Raw genomic sequence first — 21,958 nt, 5'->3', positions numbered from 1 at the left:
AATGCCTGTTATAACACGCACCGTTGAATGAAACTTGATAAGTTCCCCGCATAATGGAAAATGTAATAAGAAATCGTAATTTATTTCTTATTGAAATGAGGATAATAGGCGCCCGACCGCCCTAAGATGTACCGAAATTGTTCCCCGCTGAACAGGCGCGAGCAAAATCACTGATATTAACATTATAATCCAATTTGCGATCTCAACCGAGGCGAAACTCATTAATGAACTTCCTGCAATGTTGCATCTCGCGTTAGATCTGTGGAATGTCTAATTTTGTGTCTAAAATGCATTTTATATTGCGCAAGTGTCAGTTGGACGATTGCGGGGCGGTATAACAAGATTTAAATTTCACATTACTGTCAGAACTAAATTGAATAAGTTTCCGAATGAAAATTGATGCAAAAATAACGGTGAATATTAAGCGCTGCACTAAGCTTGTCTTGAAATATTCATTGATTTTGCAGCACAAAAATGTTGTTCAAGAAGTATTACAATTTTAGTCAACTAGCTTATTGAAAATAACGATTCTTTTGAACCCCTTACATCACTCGTATCTCAAAGAGGCTTTGTGTTTTATTGGTTACAAATTATTCTTATATTTTTTTTGCAAATAAATAAAGCACATCAAAGTACATGATTGTGTTCACCCACTTAATAAAATATTTATGATTGTATCCCACTGTTACCTATACTAAGGCAATTTGTCTAATACGTCGTTTTTAAAGGCGCCAAAATAATATATTTTACATTAAATCAAAATATGGAAGACAGCAAATGCCATGTAAAAGATAAGCTCTGAACAGAAATGTTATTCTAGTAAGACATAAATGGATTAATTACTTCATGTTCTTTAACAATCTTTCAAAAAGGCAATCACAAACAAAACACTTTTTTTCTTAAATAAACTTTTAAAAACAAAGAACAATTTTTCATGTATTTTTTGTTCAGTGACTAAGTGGATTACAATGTTAATTTTATTGATGCAAGGCCACCCTGAGGATAGTCGCTGACTGGAGTATTAGTATGCCGATGGTGCTAAGATAAATTTGTTGGTGGAGCATTTAATTTATGCGATTTTCCATCGTTCGAAGTGCTACTACGTTGAATTTTTATGTAAAGATATTCATGGTTTAAAGATGTTTTTAGATTCAAGAAATTATTACTTCAAATTGTATTTAATTCTGTAGGTAGACGCAATTGTTATCAGCATTAAGACACGAAATATTCAAATAGTATTCGTCGTACAATATCCTTGATATCGTATAAAACTAATTAATAAAGCATTAAAAATGTCTAACAAAAGACCCATAAATCTACTGCACAAAAAGAACAGAAACAGCACCCTCGTAGCTTTAACCTTTCAAAGGCTATATCAGCGAGAGCCATGCCCGTCTGAAACCCATGATCCAACGTTGGGAGCTTAAACACGCCCGCATTACTCTATGCTTTTTAAAACAACGCCAAGCCTGAAAACACTCTTTGTTCGTTCTCTTAACTGAAAAATCATGTTTACTTTGTGGCGGCAACTTTAATTGGATTGAAGTTGAAATAAACGTTTTGTCGGTACGCGACGTGAATTCAGGTCATTGGTGGTACACACGAGCTCAATTTTGCTTCTATTGTCTTTAATAAGGATGCTAGCGGTTTGCCCGTGGCTTTATCCGCCTGTGCATTTTAAGCAGAGCAAATTGTATTGAAACGTGTTTTACACATTAGGTATCTGTCAGCGAAGACATTTTTTAAAGGTCGCGACATCAATATATATGTACTACGTACGTCGTCACAGAATCGTTCACAGCCAAGTATTCTTACGTTTATAGAATTTACTTTATATTTGTAAAACTCTTTTGTAAGAATATTAGGACTTGTTAAAAGATTTGGGTCTATATCACAAGTTTCAAGTAAATTTAATTGAACAGTTATCGTATTAAATAGCTAATGTAGATAGTACTCACTTTATTAACATGTATTTGGGAGCATAGATTACAGTGTAACCCTTATATTTATTAGCTTATCCATTTGAGGAGTAGCATTTAATCAAACTTACTTACACTTAACATTACATTACGAAATTTTAATTAGAGAAAAAAAGTCTATCCCCCTTTTTCATAAATGTTTTTTATTTAAGGACGGAGCAATGATGTGATAAGAAGTCTGTTTCTCAGTGCTAACGGCATGGCAGCCTTCACAGTGCATAGACATAGGGCCGTTGTGATTGGCTATATTGAAATACAACAATATTAAGATAAGAAACAGACTTATAATCACATCATTGCTCCGTCCTTAGATAAAAAAACGTTTATAAATACGGGCTTATGACTATATAAATATTCGTGTTAAATTCCTGCTACAAGGTCATTGTTCCAACTACATATTCCAGTAGTCATGATAAATTGTAATAACTTTATGCTTACGTATATATTCCTATTGAATCCTTGCACCCAAGTCATTGAAATTAAACTAATTTTCCGGATTCTATCGCGGTTTTTTTTTTTTTTTCTCCCGACGTTTCGAAGACTTTGCAGCCTTCATGGTCACGGGGGGGACTGACCGCGATAGAATCCGGAAAATTAGTTTAATTTCAATGTCTAACATTCGCGTATACATAAGAAATCATTATGCAAACCAGTACGGACTGGAACTTGCCACCCAAGTCATTGTTCGAACTATATGTTCGTAGTCATGATGAATTGTAATTAAATGAAAGTATATAAATATAGTCGCGCAGTAACCATGTTCCCTGGCATATCCCCGCATCATTAGGGGAGTGCCTCTCGTAAACCACTCCTAATGGTTTTTATCTACGACTATAAAATTTATTTACACATCTACTAGTAATGTCGGATTTAATTTCCTTTGAATATTTATTCCACTATAAATAAACAGAAATTTATGTAGATGTGACATATAATTGCATTAACACCTACGCGAAAATGGGATTTAGTTTAATTGCAAATATCCTTTACGAAATAATTTATAATATTTGTCAAACACTTTAGAATTATATAGAGAAGATTATACTATAAGAGGAAATTAGTAAAGAAAGCGTTACCGATGCAAAGTCTAGATTTTAATTGAATTCGATTATATATGGCAATGGTAAAATAAACAATTATCTCTAAGGTTTTATTGTATGAAATGAGACGAACAATGCAGTCAGCGTGTCAATGAACAAAATAAAGTTGCATGACTATCTACATTTTATATATATTATTGTGTTGCAAACTACGTTAACAATAATTATAGTTGATATATAAATACCTAAATTCTCTCTCCAAAGCTATAGAGAGTCAATTTAAGAAAATTATTCTTATTTGCTAAATACATTGCCATATTTTTATAATACTCATTTAATTTGTATGTGAAATAATTGCAACTATCTCAGCGATTTTAATAGAGTTGAGAACTGGGATTAAGCGACCAGATTTAATTTTGGTGGCTTAGAGAGATCCAGAGTTTTAAATATTTAATTATGAAACTAATATCTACAAATAATTCTTAAATTATTTTAGATGGTGACTAAATATTTTTTTAAAATAATTCAATTATTTCAAATGATTATTTAAAGACATATTAAATTCATAATGGCTTTCAGGCGTCGAAATAACAACTCAGCATTTAAAGGATATTTTTTTTCTGTTTTTTATAAAGTTGGTGGGTAAATAATTGTACATCACTAGACCTCATCAAGTTTTATGTTAGTTATTAATATTTATATTTATTTATGATGTTAAAAGTAGTTTTACTAGGACAGTGGTTCTCAAACTTTTTAAATGACGGAACCCTTTTGGGAAGCAAAATACTTGATGGGACCCTACAATAAAACAATTGTTTTTATAAGTGTATTTTTATTAATCAGCATAATAAAAGTACAATGTCACAGTTACTAATTATTATTGAGAGAGGTGTTTTGATTTTTTTTTTCTAAATTCTTGCGGAACCCCGACAGAGGTATCACGGAACCCTAGGGTTCCGCGGAACACACTTAGAGTATAGCTGTACTAGGGCATGTACAATGCTGGTGGTAGGATATATTTTATATCTGCCCGGATCAGCTACAACGGGGGTCCCTTTGCTTTGCTCGTATAAAAAATATAAGTAAACTAGCTTTTGCTCACGGCTTTGCCCGCGTGAAGGTGTTTTCCAGGATAAAATTCCACTGTTTGATAAAAGTCTTGCTACATATTTTCCCGGTACTTATAGGTTCAAACTAATTTTATCCCCAATCTATAATTTCAGTTCAATCAGTCGAAAATCTAAGAACATTTATACAAACTTTCATCCCTCTTTTATCCCCTTAAGGGTAGAATTTATCAAAATCCTTTCTTAGGGATGCCTACGTCATAGTAGCTTTATGCATGTAAAGTCTTAGCCCGATCCGTCCAATGGTTTGGGCTGTTCCTTGATATATCACTGTCAGTCACCTTTGAGTTATATATTATATTAACAACTGAAGTTAGCTAAAATTGAGTTTCTCGAAGCCGACCACTATTTATGTACTATGTATTTTGAGACTATGCAATTTTGTCGCGTTCGCGATTCACTTTCACTTTTGAGTTTCAGAACGCGATATTAGATCCTCCAACGCGCACGCGAATTTGAACTTTATGCAGCGGTAATAAATTACAAATTGACTCTCCATTTTATTTAGAAAACGTTTGTATGGGAAATAGAAAAATGCTGTTTTGAGGATTTTCCCGGCAATTATTCGAATTTTTCTCACCTTTTAAACTTTCCCTAGACCTCCACGAATAATTCAAGACCAAGATAAGATAAATCCGTTCAGCCGTTCTCGAGTTTTAGCGAGACTAACGAACAGCAATTCATTTTTATATATATAGATAATGATGAAAAACAAATAAATTACATATTTTATCGTATCTATAGTAAATATATACGATAAAATATGTAATGTACTATCTAGAACAATACTTCAACGTGAATGTTAATAGAATAGAATATCAGGATATAACAACAGATTTTAGAGGATAGTCCTCCACTTAACATAGCTAAAACGCTTTGTCGATTAAACACCCTGTATAATAGAATAAATAATTACACACACACACACACACACACACAACATCACGCATTTATCCCCGAAGGATTACGCAGAGGCGCAACCAAGGCACCCACTTTTCGCTAAGTGTGTTCCGTCCCATGGCGTGGTAGGGGCGAGCCTATCGCCCTATCGGGCACAAATTCGAGACGCCGGGCTGATACTGAGCAGAAAAACCCAAATATCACTTTGCCCGACCCAGGATTCGAACCTCAGAGCGCTGTCGTACCGCGCATGCAGTACAACTACACCACCAAGGCAGTCAGAATAAATAATTGACCAATGAAATACGCAAAATAAATTTCGAATCATCCACGCTAACTCAGTTTGCCTGAAATAGACTTCTGATATATGTTACCAGTTTGAATATCAAGTATTCCATTTGGTTTGGTACGTAGACCACGTAGAAATTTTGTTTTGATAATTTATAGCGAACCAGCAGGCGACCGACAGAGCGACAGATTCTGAATAAAATGACCCCAACTGTATCGCGTTTTATCTAGCAAATTTAATCTTTATCGCAACACAATAAACTAGTTTTTGTTTTTTTTTTATTTATTTTAAGAAGAACAAACAGTTACACAACACAGCTTATACAATAATTATAAATTAAAAAGTTCAACTTGTTATCAACACCGTCGTCCCCCGATTAACAATATGTTTTGAAAGACGACCAACCGATTATGTTGTGTTTGCCTATTTAATGTCACTATTTTATTTTTTATTTTTTCTTTTCTCATAACTGAAAATTATCATTGTAAATGTAGGCGAATGCACGCTGTACGCCGTTATTTAAGTATGGATTTATGTTCTCTTTTATTTCCCATCTTTAATTTTATTTTATGCCGCTCCAGGTTTAATCGATTGGATTTCAACTTATCCCATGTTAACGGTGATGTGCGCGCATTAGCTTATATAAATATTGTGACTATGTACAAGAAAGACTTGGAAAAAAATACAAAAGATGTACTGAACAATTGATGACAAAAAAGAAAGCCCGGAGTTCTTTTTTGCCTTTCTTCTTCGGGTAGTCATCACTTAGGTAGCTAGTGAAAGCTTGGTATGTTAGCTAGGTTAGGGCTCATGTCCTCGCCGGTGAGGATCGCGACGCGCTACCCTTCTATTTCCCCCTACTTGCCAGCCCGAGCTGGTTACTTCGGTTTGGACCTTGTTTTTATTATAAATTTTATCCCTAATTTAAAATGTCCATAGTTATATAAGTAATTTTAATAGTTATTCTTATTCTTTGTTTTGCCCTATCATAAGTGAAACTTTGTTCGCCTACGTGATAAATAAAGTATTTTTTTTTATTTTATTTTATTTTTTAACTTAATAATATGACAGTTTGTATTTTTTTATTTTTGTTTGTAGTTATAAAGTGGCACTCGCGGTATAATACTGTGATTTGTTATTATCTTGTCTTATATTAATATGTTATTGTTCATTAGCTAAGTAGCTTACAATATTAGTTTAACTGTATAAGTTAATTTGTGAATAAATAAATAAAATATCAAACACGGTTTATCAAAAACCGACGAGATAGGAAAGTTTTTTTTTACTTTATTTAATAATAAAGAGGGTTTTATGAAATATGCTCACGCCACCCCCACTGGTAAGCTAGAAGATACTGTCTCCGTGTAATGGCCGCCTGAGCAGATAGGAAAGTTCAATAAAATGGTACAAAATAATTTATTTATTCTTATAGCAAATGATATCTGAGATTTATAATTCTTGGAATCATTATAATCACGTTGGTCACATCACGCCTTTATCTCCGAAGCGGTAGGCACACAACCAGTGCACCCACTTTTCGATAATGTGTATTCCGTATTACGATGTGATAAGGGCGAAATCGCCTTGTCTTAAAATATTAAACATAAACTGTTTCCTATCGACATACATTTAATAGGTATGATTATATAGTCTTGTTACTAAAGATATAAACCAGTTGTAACGAAAACCGTTCTTAACTATCGTCAATTTCGATTTTCATTAAAACTTCCTCGCGATACATCGATACGCTCTGCGGTGATTCGTATTTTATTCGGAACAATACAGAAGGGTGCCGACACCGCATTCGACAATACACATTGTGTTGCTTTACAACTTTACAACAGCGAATTTAATTAACAAGAACATAACGAAACGCGCTCGTCCCAATTCCCACACACAATCCGCGGAATACACTTTGTGATCTTCCGATTTGTGGTCACGTTGAACCGGAATGGTTATATACGAGCCCCTCGCAGCGGAATGGGGGTTCATCGCTAATTACTCTCGAGGATCATTTTGCAGAATAGGAATTTGAAATTCTGTTTTTTAGATTGTTGCAATGGATTAGGCGTTTGTCTTCCATCTCACCTGTTGGGAAGTGTAGATGAAGACGAAGGTGGTACACGCCCATCCAAAAGAAACCTGTTCACTCTACTCTTAAAGGCTCCAGAGTTCAACTTATCAGGAAAAATTGACCCAGGCAATTGTTTTTACATAAACATCGCTGAGTACAATGGTTTGACTAAATCTTATGTCATATGCGCTAATAAACTCTGACAATATGGACGAGAATAATCTATATTACTTAATTTTAATGACCTTTGTACTTACATCCTACTTATAGTATAAATGCGAAAGGTTGTGAGGATGGATGTAAGAATATACGTACATTTGTTCCTCTTTCACGAAAAAACTACTGAAAGGATTTAGATGAATCTTTACAGCAATATTGGTTATACATCAGAATAACACATAGGCTACAGTTTACAACGATTTTGTGCAATTTGATCATAATATAACGATACATATCAAGTAGGTACGTTAGAACAAAAAATATCACAGAAAACTCCTTCACGCGGGCGAAGCCGCGGGCAAAAGCTAGTATAATATAAAAATAAATATAGTACGAAATATATAAATAATAATATCAGTTCTGTAGTATATACTGTTCTACTGCTGCTGACGGGCCTTTACTACTGAGAGATTAGGCCCTAATTCACCTGCCCTAGTGCGGATTGACAGACTTCACGAACCTACGCATTACTCAGGTATGCAGGTTTCTCACGATGATTTCACCGTTAAAACAAGCGACAATTCACTAAGAATACTCGCATATTTTTAGAAAAGTCTGTGCTTTTGGTTATTGAACCTGCGGCCATCCGTCTCAGCAGTCCATTCCATTCAAAACTAGGCTATGACAACTTATCTATAAGTGAATTAATATTATGAAAAATTACCCAGTGAAGCATTGTGTTACTTGACTGTGCCGCTCATCATCATAACTTATTCACACAGTAATCTCGTAAATCTTAGCTATAGGTTCAGAAAGGGTGCACTGGTTTCAACTTAATAGACAGATTGAAAGCAAAACTTCAATTTCGAACGTTACGTTTGAGGTTACCACGCCCAATTAAACTTAAATTTTCCTTTACTCCCATCCTGTGGCGATGTTGCAGGCTGCATTCCCCACCAGTGTCCCTTCGGTGCCATAACGAGGACTGTCGTGATATAAATCTTGCCACCCCAACTGTAACGTTGCCGTTTCAGCCGCCTTTCAGTAGTCGGATAAAAGCTCTTTATTTTTTCCTCTACGAATCCCTTTTACGTCCTGTTTTGATTGGTCGGTCTTTATGGGCAGTTGATTGTTGTTTCGTTGCCAGTTGTACGATTAAGTTAATTAGAAGTCGTGTTTTAACATGTTGTATGCCATTCCTTATTAATTTTCTTACATCTCTTGAATCACCCCTAACATCATACCCATATGGATTACGGTACAAAAAATATTTTGCAATTTAAAAAATATCTTGTAAATTAATAATCCAAGTTTATACAGTCTATAAGTCTTGTACAATTATTTGTAAAAAGTATTTGGCATAAACTTGTAAAAAAATCTTGTAACATATAACGTGTGGTGTTTGTAACCTGTCATGTTTTATAAACAGGGCACTGAGCGTGTAGCAAACTAAACAAATAATGATTTTATTATTTTATTTGAAGTAAAACGTGCTTTAACCGTGTAAAAACTGTCAGAAATAGAAATTGACAATTCTTTTGTCTCAAGTTGCTAGCTATCTTAAAAGAATTTCTGTTACAGACGACTTTGCGTAGTTTATTTTGAGTATAGTAAGTATAAATTTATTCAAACCGCTACAAAGAATATTTTCAATTTAAAATTGTTACGTTCGCCATAATTTCATACATCTTAACTTTTGGTATTATTTAAAAATACTTACATAAATTCTCCTCTTTCTTTTTCTTCTATGTGCTCTTTTTCTCTCTCTCACACAAAGTAGCGTCAGCATAATACATTTTCACGTATATTCAAACGATATAACGTAGTTCATACTTCCAATCTTTGGTATCGAAAAATCCCTAAAAGAGTGTTACCCAGGCTGGAAATCGAATTCGGAATCACCTAAACCATAGCCAGCCATCGACATTCCTAAATGACAAATAGAGACGGTCATCACAGTAGATATGAAATTAATATGGGAGTATTTAATTGTTCTTGCCTCATATCTATTGAAATTGAAAGTGTGCTTTATTTGTTGCTCGTGTCACTTTGCCAAAACAGGGACCAAAATAATAATGATCCTATAAATTTCACATAATTGTGTTCATAATAATAGACAAAACGATCAGAGAGACCAAGCTATTTAAGAGTAACGTAGACGTGTAAATTGAAACAGCAAAATAAATTCTATTCATGACCAATACGAGAGACGATGCGTGTTCGAAAAATTGGAAAGGATGAAAGGCAAAACGTGTTTACAATTTATACCACGGTTCGCGCCCTCGCTGGTCCTATTAAATCAGTCTGTTCAGCTCGTACTAGATATTAGTACATAGCACATCCGTTTTTTTATACAATCAAATGACGAGACGAATACATCGTTTGTCTGAAAAGAAGCGACTGTCCATAAACACCAGCTACATGACTAGCAGTTTGAATTAGGAAATATCACTTGTAGTTTGAATGAGGGAGTATTTCGGGGCACTGCATTGCGCTTGTCATCCTAAAATAAATACCTATTGTCATGAATATATAATATGTACTACGTACTAGATCTTGGGTTCCGGACACTCACTGAGTTCAACTGAAATGGACTGCAATCCGGTATTGCCATTTTATTTATACTTTATTTAAAGCGCTTTAGCACTGCATGTTTATTATTTGGTTAGACGACGATTGATGTTTTAGCGCTGCAGCAAACTTTAGTTCTACCTCCAGATTTTGAAGGAATAGCGTTCTTGTATGGAGTCGTGTGTGAATTTTCCACTGATGAATTTAAGATAAATTTATTTCTTATTATCCTAACTCTGCCTAAGCCTACGTGATTAATAAATATTTCTATTTTATTTAACAAATGCAGATCTCAGAAAGCCACTTCTAATTGCAACCAACGTCTAATCACAATGGTAGCTTTGTGCCAGACCTGTTTTTGAAAAAAGAACGTTTCGAATAAAATAAAAAAATTCTTTTTTATTTTCTTTATTTTTGAAGATAATACTGAACGTTTTAAAGGCCGAACCCTTTCAGTAATTGATTTATTCGTCAGTAAAATCTTTAGTGCCTACCTTCTATTTCAGACCGTCTCGAGTCTCTGGAGAGAGGAGCGTCAACCTGTCAGTCCCGAATTAAGCACTCCTAATTGACCATAGATAATAGAGATTAATTTGAAGATATACCTACCTCTATATAAGACAGAATATTAATACACACTTAGAATTAGCAAATTACTGAATTTTCTGACTGAGCCTTGCTTTTTAGGTTTTTTATACTTTAATATTTATTAAGGGTTCTTGAATTTACTTAAACGGTCGACTCTTAAGGCTAATAAAAAAGCTTGATACATTCAGAAGGACCAGCTTAATTTTGTATAATACAAAAATATTTTTAAGTACGTAAAAAAAATTAAAGACTTTTTCAATTATATTACAATGGAGATTACTTATGGCGCGTTCATATTAACCATAGCGAGTGCGATGGCTTTAATTTCTACGAATTTACAATATAGCCCGACTCCCTGCGGCTAATATGAATGCACCCTTATAACATAAACTTATGATAAAGACATATTTTTTAGAGATAACATCAATTTTGAGTTTGTAGAATATTGTTGTCCACACTTAAATACAGTAAAATATGACTTACTGGCATGCCAACTTGTAATCTAATAAATTTTAATAACTTAATTATAAAATCTAATTCCCGAGGCGATAGGCCAAAAAACGTTTTGCATATTGTGTTATTTTTACATAAATTAGTCCAATAAATATAAAGACATAATGCTCACACTTCCGGCGTTGATATGGCGTGCGTTAATGTGGAATTTTCAGAAAACCCAATGTTTTACGAAGTTTGTGTGAAATGAACCATAATAATTAAAGTGGATTTTTAAAACCTCGTGGGTACTATGATTCTTGTGAACCCTTTTTATATTTTTTATAATACAATCCCACAAACGTTATTATGTTAATCAATAAATATTTAATATGGGGGAGGCCCGTGTTCAACAGTAGACATCCTGCGATTAATGATAATGAACTTTATTGCACATTGTTCATAGAGGAGGATATCTTCAAAAAATACTTTTATTAGCTGCTTTTGAGTTAAGTATATTTCATTGAGTTACTTTGCCTTTAAAAAATTGTGTCCAGCCACCATGCGAACCAGTTACACAAATAAAAAAGAGCATAATCACAAATAAAAAAATTACAATAACAATAATAAATCTATGGTCCTCGAGGTCTTATTTTACATCCATGGTTGAAATAACTTATGGCAAATTGTTATTTTCAAGAGAAGTATATGGTATCATTTATTAACGTAATGTTAAAATAGACCTGTATAGTACAGTAATATAGTAATAATTATTGTTTCAAATACTTATCTTCGTTAGAGCTTTCCTGCTTTATCGACTCGTATAAACAAATATATAGATGCTAAAACATACTCAAAGAAATCAACGAGATCTCAAATAATAACCATATTGAGCAGTAAAACCCAATAATTTCGTATAAAATAAAAATAAACAATCCCATCCCGCCATAACAGTTTCATACAAAATTTAATAAACGTATAAGGTTTTAAACGAGGCCTAATTGTTAAATAAATGCCTTACACGTTTACTCCATTACACCGGGTCTAACCCGTGCAATTTTACTTTTGAACCGGACCGGCGCGTGGCAATTTGAGTGCTTTGACATTCATTTATCTCCATTAAAGATCTGGCGAGGTATCGTCGGCCGCATGCATGACTCCCTTGTGTGCTGTACCGCAGGCAGACGATCCGAGCCGGATAGGACATCCCTGGACAAAAACGCTCGTAAGCTATTTATGAGATATTTTTATTCACGGTTACTTCTGCTTAACACGAACATTCCCCTATCCCTGTAGCATAGTTTGCTAGCGTTAATGTCTCTGTTACGTATGAAACGTAGCGTGTTATTGCTATGTAGATATAACTATTAATTTTGTGTAATGCCTATTATGAACTATGTTTATGAATTGTTTATTTTTCTGTCTTAATTTTTATTTATATTTAAATGTTTGAGTTTAATTACGTTTTATTTTATTGCTATTATGTTTTGTTATTTTCAGTATAGATACAATGAAATAGATAATAATTGATGTTGTGGATAAATGGAATGCTATTGTTACTTCTTTGTTGTTTATCGTTTATTATCTTTATGCAAAAGTTATTATTAATAGTGACGTAATCTGGTAGAAATACTATATTACTTTTCAAAATCGTCTGCTCCTCATTTGTGGCATACTACTACCATACTAAACAATGAAATTAATTTCATTGTTTAGTATGGTAATATGCTGTCAAGATGCAATAGTATACTGTCGTCCCATTTTAATTAAATATTGTAATGATGCCAATACAATATGCATCAATTATAACAAATAAAATTGCAAACACAATTCTATTTTTATTTCAAATATCAAAACTAATTCTCCAGCTATTATATAAATACGAAGCTAGTCTCGTTGCTTAGTTATCGCAACAAATAAATCACTGTCCAAGTGATATACAACTTTATTGCAGTTTTCTTGTGCTCTATCTCCCTCCGGGCACCTCAATTTTCAAGTACTAGTTCGTAGCAATCAGTTGTCTTTCAAATGTCGCCATAAATAACAGAACATTTACATTTGCAAATGATATGAATGTAAAATTTTAATTTCTATATAAAAATATGCCATAAATATTTTTAATTTCGAACAATAAAATGAAAACTTATTTTAAAACAAGGTTGAATGTTATGCCGTTTCTATTTATTATTGTATATACGGTAATATTATGTACTTTATATAAATCAAATAAAAATTTAAAAAACTATATCCCCTTATTCATAGACTTTTTTATTTAAACAGGAGTAAAGCTATATTTGAATATTAGCCAATCACAACGGCCCTATGTCTACGCACTGCAAAGGCTGCCATGCCGTCGGCACTGAGAAACAGACTTATTATCACAGTTTTACTCCGTCCTTAGATAAAAAAAACACCTATAAATAAGGGGGCTTGTGTATAAAAGCTATAAAATATAATTGTGTTCATTAATTTAAAAACTCCCCACATCCATTACATTATTAAATAAATTCTCGTGATGTAAAAATCACTTATCCTCTGGTAAATAATCGGCAGTAAATCAAAGCTTTCTAAGATTTATAGCTCCAATGATTCTCCTATTCTTACGTGTCGATAACTCTGGCGTACCGGGCGAACAGCCAACAACGTCAATGGAATTTGTGGCGTCAATTCCCACATGTCGATAATTTGGTGTTTTTCCTAGATAAAATGCTATAAGCCCTTCTTTACTTTGTCTTTATCAAAATTCCATGACACTCGATTTTGTGTGTATTTGTGTGTGCGCTGTGCGAATAACAGAAATGTTTAACTGAAAATTTCTTGTCATCAACATTAAAAATTACTTCTTTCTATCTGTCATTGTAGAACAGCTATTTTCTTCTTTATTTTTTTATAGGCGTACTATCTGTGACGCCCCTAAAATTACTAAAACTGTCACTATTCATAAATCAATAACATAGGGGAAACTGGTTATGGTTGTCTCATGGTTGTATTTTCACAAAGGCTATAATATAAAATTAAATAATCGCACAAATTTATTAATCGGCACAGAAGGATCGCGATAGCAATATCTCCCTAATGAACACCAGCACGCACTGAAAGTCTGTATCGAAAATACATGCAATTGCTTTTTAGAAAGTATAAATAATATTTTGTGTACCTGTATAGGCTCGTAAGTATTTCAAATATTATTGAATAATATACCTATTTTAAACTCATACTTACAAATACGTGTTTCAAGATATCATCATGTGTTTTTTTCGAATGAGCATTTATTTAATTTTTTTGGGATATTTTAATACACAGGATAAAGGATGTAGATAATTCGTCTCAAAATTACAGTGCTGTTTCATAGTAGTCACATATAATAATCAACTTCATGCATCTGTATTGCATTTCCACATAAACTTTTTGGTGTTTGCCTATCTAAAAGTTAGTTACTTGCAATGATACTTATAACAAAACTTCAACTTTATAAGAGAAGTCTCCTCGAGAGCTTACGTCACTAGCACATATTCAGAGCGTGAGGATGATAATGTAGAGTTTTACTTAGTATTCTTGTCTTATAATATACTCCCAGATTTAATAAACATATTGTCATTTTATATTCCTCCCTTAATTTACAACCATCCCTAAACGGTGGTTCTCTCCGTTGGGGGAAATCGTGAATCGGAACAATTTAAAAATACTTTCCATGTGAATATTCGAACAATTATTTTTTATAGTAATCTTTGCACCCCACGCCTTATTAACCAGGTAATTTTAGAACATTAAAGTACGTAGTAACTGATATAAAAATTATAATATGCCCATTTTCTCACTACCCTCAGCGGTCCAAAACGTATCTTGACCTAATTATTTTTAAATATCTTCCAAAACATTGTTCATAAATCTTGAATAAAATATATTTCACTGACAAGACATTAGTGGCAGTTTTAGGTATAAATCATATAAGATATTCGTTTAATTATTCTTGCACTGATTTTTAAACTTTTACCACAATTTTTTTCTCATTATACTCAGCTGACTTTGTCACTGCGATTACTAAGTTCTATTTATTTTCTATAATCTGTGACCCGACCTATACCCTGGCGGCGGATCAGTCGCGCCGACAGCGCCGGCGAGAACGGACGTAACTGTAGTGTCGAATAAATTATAGACCATTATTACGTGAGTTTTAAGATTACCACGATCGGCTGCTCTTTACCATCCACGCAATAACCAGGTAAATACAGTACTATGTTGCTCTATTATTTGATTATTTTATTCCTTTCGTGAATGTACATAACGCTAATAATATAAAAAAGGCTTTATACTTATTGTTAATTAATTAAAAATCAAAATGATGCCAAATCTCATTCCACTCAATCTCATTACCAGGATTTCCTCTCAGATTTATTTCAGGCGGTAATGAGAGTGTATAGATGGTTATGAGACAAAAATGCACGAAAAATTTTGCTGTTATTTAACCTTTTTTGACGTTCTAACAAATATCCAAATATATTTTATAGTTAATAATTATAACTTTAATAAAAGTAACTTTAATAATTACAGACTTTCACAACCTCAGAATTAATAAAATTGATCTTTTTCAGTAAAAAATACTAGACAGGCAATGGTAAAACCAAAGAAAGTTATGACTAAGGAAGAAAAAATGGAGCAGGCTAGACTTCACAAAAGACAAGTTTATGCTGAAATAAAGAAAGATCCTGAAAAGTATTCTCTACAGATAGAAAAGGATAGGCAACGATATCTCAAGAGAAAAGAACAAAAAAAAATCAAATTAGTTGGAGACATGACGCCACGACAGAAGAGAAATCAAAGAAAACAGTGGAGGGAAAATTCACGACGTTACTATGAAACAAAGAAGAAAAGTAGAACCATTCAAGAACTAATAATTGAAGATTTGGATTCTTTATCGAGAAATACAGAAAGTCCAGCAACGACTGTAGATCCATTAGCTGGCCCCTCAAACCTTACTCTGGATACCAATAATGAAACAAATAACCCCAACACCTGTAATAAATGTCACAAGAAAAAAATATATATTAACAAATTACGTTATCGAAATAAAAGAAATATTGGAATATTAAACGCCCAAATAGAGAATCTACAGAGAGATAAGAATAACCTTAGAAGAATCCTGTTAAAATTATTACAGATCAATAGAAAACAAAAGAAAGAAATAAAAACACCTATACAAATAAAAATAGAAAATATTAATAAATACGTAGACGGACAAAAACTTGAAGAAGTGAAGAAAGAACTGGCTTTTGGAGAAATTTTAAATTCAAGTTTAAAGGATCATTACAAACAAATTAACAAAAAAGGAAAACGTTTATTTAGTGATGCCATACTAAAGCAAAGAAAGCGGCTCAAGAAATATAATATTTTAGGAAAAGTAAAACCATTTACAATTAAAAATAAAAAGGAGGCATCTATTACATCTGATAAGAGAACTGACAATTTGAAAGTACTGATAGAACATTTCCTGGAAGAGGATGTTAATAGTAGAATTTTGCCAGATAAAAGGAATACATTACAAGAAAAGGTGTAAGAAAACAAAAAAGATACTTGAACGATAATCTACTTCATTTGCATAAGAAATTTTTAGCGAACCATAATCAAAACGTAAGCTACTCGACGTTCCTTAAATACTGTCCGTTTTGGGTATTACGCCCAAATAACACCGATAGAAATACCTGCTCTTGCAAAAAACACGTAAATATGGATTTGATACTAAAAAGCCTTCAAAGATACAATATTTTAAAGGAAGCTAACGGAATGTCTCTTCTTCTTAGCTTATGCTGTAATGTCAATGAAGAGAATTGTATGAATAGATCATGTGAATGCTGCAAGGATAGAGTTTTAAATTATGGAGAATTTGAAAATGACAAGACGATAAAATATTATCAATGGTGTACTACAGTTGAGAAATATATATATAAAGGTCAAGAAAAGAAGAAAGTCGTATCCAAAAAAGTACAGTTACAAGATTTACCTTTGAATGTTATAAAAAAGCTAGAAGATTCTATTCCCGCCTATTTTGCTCATTGCAACAACGTCATACGACAATACAATACCATCAAAATGTTGAAATCAACCCTAAGTCTTGCAGAAGCGGTTATACATGTTGATTTTAGCGAAAATTACAGCTTGAAATACAATGAAGAAATACAAAGTGTCCATTTTGGTGGCAGCCGCAGTCAGATAACTTTACATACATCTGTTATTTACTTGTTAGATCCAGAATTGGGAACACATAAAACACAAAGTTACTGTACTCTTAGCGAGTGTAATAGGTATGATGCGGCGGCAATTTGGGCTCACCTTATTCCACTTATAGAGTATATATTAGACATCTCACCCATGTTAGACGGTTTACATTTTATCTCGGACAGTCCATCTAGTCAATACCGGAATAAACATATGTTTTATGCCATCAGCCAGTTATACCGAGACTTTCCTCAGATTAAAACAGTAACTTGGAACTACTTGGAAGCCGGCCATGGCAAGGGCGCTCCAGATGGAGTAGGTGCGACTTTAAAAGAACAGCTGATCAAATTGTTGCCTTTGGTTCTGATATTGCAACATTCGATGATTTTGTAAAAGCTATTAAAACACGGATCAAAAATATTAAAATTAATATTGTGACTGAAGCAGAGATACTCACAAGGACTTTTCGCATCGAAATCAAATCTTTTAAGGGAAAAATGTCGGTACACCAAGTATTATGGTCTGTAGGATGCCCTCGCATGTATTTTAGAGAGTTAAGTTGCATTATCTGCTCCAACGATACCATATGTCGTCATGGGTATCATATTGGCTGTCTCGATACACCTGGTATGGCTGTTACAAATTCACAAAATGATGACGTTTACCTCGAGCAGTTCATTGAAGAAAATACATCGGCTGGTGCACTTCAAGAAACGATTAACTTCAGTAATATATTAAGTCCTGTTGCTAGTAAATCAGATGTTTCAACAAAACCAAAATCCAATGGGACAGATATTAATGACATAGAAAATATTGGAATTAATTCTACTGCTGTGCTTGAAAATGAATCTCGAGTGCAAATATTATCAAATATAAGATTACCTGATTGGTCAAACACTAGTTTTATGGACGAAAAGTAAATTAGCAAAATTTCAGCAAAATTTTGAAGAGTTTGTGTCCGACAAACCCAGTGGTAGTAAATACTTTGAAAAACCTCGTTCATTTAGTAACATCAAATTTAATATTGTGAGTGACAGCGATGACGATGATGATTTCAAAATTTTCTAAAAAGGCTTTCTATACTTACTACTATAATTTTTGTTGAACGTCTACTAATCTAACCGTCTCAACATCTACTAATGTTAGTGAGTTACAATTCAAATTAGTTGTTTATTGAAAGAATAGTTAAATCGGAATAACTATTGTTTTAATGTTGATTACTTATTATTAAAACTGCGTCGGTCTTGTTTTCAAATAGATTGAAATTGATGTAGAACATTACAGTCATAAGAAACTTAATAATATAAAAGACTGATTTGTTTGTAATAATATTATTAATATACTAAGACATTTGTGATAAGCATTTTAATATATAGTACCTATACGATCTTAAAGTCTGATTCTATGTTTCTAATAGTTGATTATATAATATGTAAGTCAATGAGAATAAACACTAGTCAAGTTAATTTGATAAAAAAAGTTTAAGTTTGTTAGTATTTTTGGTATATTTTTATTTTTAGGGCTAATTTCTATGAATAAATGCAATAATACTCACTTAATGCTATTTTATTTAGTTATAAAGTGTAGAATATACATTTTCATCAGATTTTCTCATTACCGGCGGCTTATTTCACTACCGTCATTGGTACATTCATTACCGTAAACAGTAATTCTCATTGCCGTTTTAAACACAAATTTCAATCTCAATTATCTCAAAAACTATGAACACCATTCTTGTAGAAACCATTTTTTTATATTCTTGCATACCTAGATTTCGTGAATAAGGCAAAATAATGCATATCTATGATATTCTTTCACGATTTGAAACAAATGCTCAATTTCCCCGAATTTTGAGAATCACCGTAAAACAGGGGCTAGAAGTCACAGTTATCTTTTTTCACGAAAAACATTTATTTAAACCATAATAAATATATTCTCCCTTGACATACAAATTATATTACTAAACTTTCATGAGATTAAAAATGCGAAAAAACAAAACTGTGACTTATACCCGGTCTCCCCTACTTTTTCAAAAACAGTTCCCATTTATCAATGCTTGGGCCTTATTCTCTATCCCGCACGTTATTTTGACAGTGTGTAACAAGCACGTAACACAACGCATCATGTTTAGGACTATAGAAATTTGGCTTACAGAATACCATTTCACACACATTTCTCGAAGATAACATGACACGGCCGCGTTACGCGTTTACACTATCATACAGAATAAGGGCCCTTGACGCCTTTACAAAAAGCGCCACGCTTCCGCATGATGTTCCGAAATTAACCGATTTACGTCGAATTGATAGTTAATTGTGCATGATAAAAAGGCGTGGAACGTGTTTCGTTCATGCCTCTCGTCCGACATCAAATGACTGTCGCTGTAAACGAACGAAATCACTTTATTATAATCGAATTGTTGTCTGCACTGAACCAAAATTAATTAGCTGTTATGCATTTATTGATGAGGGTTGTTGGCATTTACCTATAGGAGGAAAGAATGGATAAGCTGGGGCAATTTTGTCATTATTTCGTCTATTTCTTTCTTCCTCCAGATTTTGTTAACACTGGTGGACATTTTAGTAATACAAGCTTGTTATGTTAATAATCAAATATCTATATATACATTTGGTTGTGTTGCTTGGTATGACAGGTTTCACAACATTTTGTGTAATTGTCGCTTCGATAAATATTGTCTTGAATTTTGTTGGTGGTTCTATGTTTTGTGTTAAGGGGCACCTTTTTCCACACTTAGCCCGTAGTAGGTCGGGCCTTTGTGCGTAGTAGGATATATTTTATATCGGTCCGGAATCCGGATAGTGATCACCGTATACAAGGTGTTCAAAACCCCCATAATGGTCCACGTAAGTGTCACATTCCGTGATGAGCCTGTGTATACCCGTTCCTACAGGCCGGTATAATTGTGTTATCTGATCGGAAATCACCATTTTTCCGCGGTGGCCCTCTTCGGCGCATTAGGGACGGCTGTGGGCTTCCTCTGACTGAAATGTCTAAGTTTTCGTCCGCAGTCGTCCCTGCGCGGTGCCGCCTGTTGCGGCCCGTCTCCTATGGCGGGGCTCAGAAGCCCCCGCGTAACCGAAGGACGCTCTCGGCATCAACGGCAGCATGAGGCTTACCTTCCACATAATTGTGTTGACTGCTGTCGCGAATCTCTCGTCAGTCGCCATTCTATTGGACCCCACTCCACTTACCATCAGGTGCAGTGAGGTAACTTTCCCTTGCACGTATAAGATATCATTGAATCAATATTCAACAGGATGTCTTGCCTATTTGCACTTACTACGTACACTTATTACTTTCAATATTTAAAAAAGACCTAAGTTTTAGGTGCGAAGATTGTAAGTTTGTTTATAGAGTGTCGTTTCGAATGGATATACATCTGTTTTATTGTGACGTCGAATGTCTTTTGTACGCTACTATTAATATCGAAAATCAATTTATGCGTTAATGTATCCCCTAATTAAGGGCCTCGGGCAAATCATGTTACAGCCTTTAATAATTCAAATCTAGCTCCCATTTGTATCTGATTTAATAGTATTTCAAATATAATTTAATCAAAGTCATAATTGATTTTGCGAAGATTTATTTTGTGCAAACATTAATAATTTAAATCATGAGTTCAAACATGCTATATATTCAGAACATTTGTTATTTTAACAAGATATTCAGTGATGTTAATATTATTTTTCTAAAGAATTAAAAAAAATATACTATAAGAAAAAGATAACTCTATTTAGTATAAGTCACTTAATTAGTACGTGCATTTCACGCATGCGTTTTGATCAACTTAAAAGAAACTGGAACGAAAGGCGAGCGTCTGATCTGCTTCCTGTGATGTCCTACTGATATTCAAGACTTACTTATTTTATTTGACAACTAAAGATAACTTGTGTAAGTCGTGTATGTGCACGTTTCGTTATCCTATTGATATTATATTAATCATTTATGTAAATATAAATCCGAAAGAAATATTTTCTTTTTAAATGTAAGTATTAATACTTAATGTTGCTTGGTGCTGCGCCACAAAAGCGCCTAAATAAATGATTCAAAACGCTATTTATATAAAAAAAACATTATTTTCCATATTAAGAGCTAATGACTGGCGTATTAATGCAGGACCATTGTCTAAATCAAATGTCATCCAAACCTGTTCCATGTTAACTTCTAACAAACATTTTCAAAAACTTTCGCATTTGTTATATCAGTGAGTTTAATAGGAGAAACCCCTAAATATGTAGAGTCATTTTTAATTTGCAAAAACGCAGAATTCGCGTGTATAAGACTTCCACTCATTTAAAAAACGCTGTATGCCTTTACATCTATTCAAAGTAATCTATCGAGACAGTGTAAATAAAAATTGAATAGTTACATCTCTCCTATATAAAATAACAATCTTAAGAAAGTTTAAGTCGAACGGGTTTACTTAATAACTAAAACTTGCCAAGTTATAATAATATCAGCCCTGTATTATATACTTGCCCACTGCTGAGCACGGGCCTCCTCTACTACAGAGAGGGTTTAGGCCTTAGTCCACCACGCTGGCCTAGTGCGGATTGGTAGACTTC

The sequence above is a fragment of the Manduca sexta genome, chromosome 25, assembly GCF_014839805.1.
Source record: "Manduca sexta isolate Smith_Timp_Sample1 chromosome 25, JHU_Msex_v1.0, whole genome shotgun sequence".
Lineage (NCBI taxonomy): Eukaryota > Metazoa > Arthropoda > Insecta > Lepidoptera > Sphingidae > Manduca > Manduca sexta.
Note: the sequence above shows the minus strand (reverse complement) of the source record.